The sequence below is a fragment of the Elephantulus edwardii genome, unplaced genomic scaffold (assembly GCF_000299155.1).
Source record: "Elephantulus edwardii isolate Elephantulus edwardi_28Jun2011 unplaced genomic scaffold, EleEdw1.0 scaffold00004, whole genome shotgun sequence".
NCBI classification, from domain to species: Eukaryota; Metazoa; Chordata; class Mammalia; order Macroscelidea; family Macroscelididae; genus Elephantulus; species Elephantulus edwardii.
The window spans coordinates 10,186,872-10,188,562 of NW_006399754.1; the positions used below are offsets into that span (position 1 = coordinate 10,186,872).

Genomic DNA, 1,691 nt, shown 5'->3' on the forward strand with positions numbered 1-1,691 from the left:
TTGTTTTACAAACCCTCCCCCAGGTCCCCTCCACCATGTAGCCCTCGCTCTAGTCTCCTGTGATGACAGAAATACCTAGTTATATATCTCTTTTAAACGACTTCAGGGTTCACCCAAAACCTAACAGCATTCTATCACCCATACCTTAGACAGACATGCGCCACCCTCCCTGCTCCTACACCTGTTTCTACCCATCATTGGGTTTGATACTAGTTGTCGACTCACAAGCTTTACTCACAGTTCTGAAGTTTATCACAGAAATAAGTTGGGAAGTGGAGGAGGCAAAAGAATATCTCACAATGCAAGTCCCAGTTTAGTCCAGCAGTCCCAAACCAGGTTAACAAGGCACAATTCCTCAGTTAGTGGAAAGTCCAGGTTAAGTTCAGCAGCACAAATGCAAGAAGCCTCTGGTTTCCAACACACTCAGAGCACCTACCAGTCAGATTTCCCTTCAATCATGCAACAAAGCAAAATCTTTAACTGTGGCCTTTATCTCCAAGGTTCCTCCACTGTGCCAGTCTCTTCATAATATGCCAGTCTCTACCGTCTCTTCACGGTCTTCCGCCCTTCCTCACAATGTGGGAAGCATTCTCCTGGTTTCACAGCTGTTGATTTTGCAAGACCCGTGTGCTAACAGTTCAGGTAGCTAGAAATCATCCCCCCCTCAACAGGGGCTAATGCAATGGCTAGAAAAGCCAGTTTTCAAGGGTCCCGACACCCCAGGAAGGTTCTTGTCTTGTCAACTTTCATTCCAGTCATCTCCATGTGGCTTGACACCTCTCTTTCCTTCTAAGACATTGACCTATACCAGTCAGGCCACAGTGACAACCTATTCCCAAAGGAGGTCGTAACAGACAAGCCATAGATGTTGGGATTTACAACACATATTTTGGGGAGACACAATTCAATGCATAACTGACATGGAATCGTCATAAAGTCTACAAGTCAAATTTGTTTACCTTTTATTATTGAAGTGACAGTTCATTTCACCAGAGTCCAGCTTGTCCAACCTTTCTTGCTCTTGAACTTCACCGCTGATTTAACAAAGCTGTCCTAGAGTGACCTCAGGAATGAATTGGTATATGCCTTGCAACGGAGCGCTGGTAGCTTCTTGCTGCCAACCCAAAGGCACGCAGCCCAAATCCTCCTGCTCTGTGGCCGTCTTCTCCTGTGTGACTTGTATCGCCTCTGAAATCCTGCTGGAGAATCAGCTGTAGGTCGCCTCTGACTCAAGGGTACTTCACAACCACAGGAGCCTCAGAAGAGTTTTCTGTCTGCCTCGTGAGTCCTTGATGTGTTCTGAATTACATACTGGAAGACACTGTCCACCAGTGAACGCTGTATGACTGCTGTCCTTTCATGAGTCTGGATTAGAAAGGCCTGCCCTGGGCCCAGGTAATAATCAAGTGTTAGCATTGCTCTTAAGGAACAGGGCATCCTTTGGGCAGCTGTTTAATCCGTGGCCACAGGAGTTGAACACTAAGCTCACTTCAGCAAAGGGTCAGATTTCTGTTTTGAAAAGCAGATAACAGTTCTTCCTTTTTGTTGTCGGTCTGGCTGGCAGCTGTCGAAATGGGCAAGTTCATGAAACCAGGGAAGGTGGTGCTGGTCCTGGCCGGACGTTACTCTGGACGCAAAGCTGTCATCGTCAAGAACATTGATGATGGCACCTCCGACCGCCCCTACAGCCA

General features: G+C 47.1%; 1 protein-coding gene across 2 annotated transcripts in view; it reads left to right on the plus strand.

The window, feature by feature from the left end:
• SMAD9 (SMAD family member 9) overlaps positions 1-1,691 on the plus strand; it is a 34,019-nt gene that overhangs the window by 16,513 nt on the left and 15,815 nt on the right. The gene's annotated exons all lie outside the window — the stretch shown is intronic.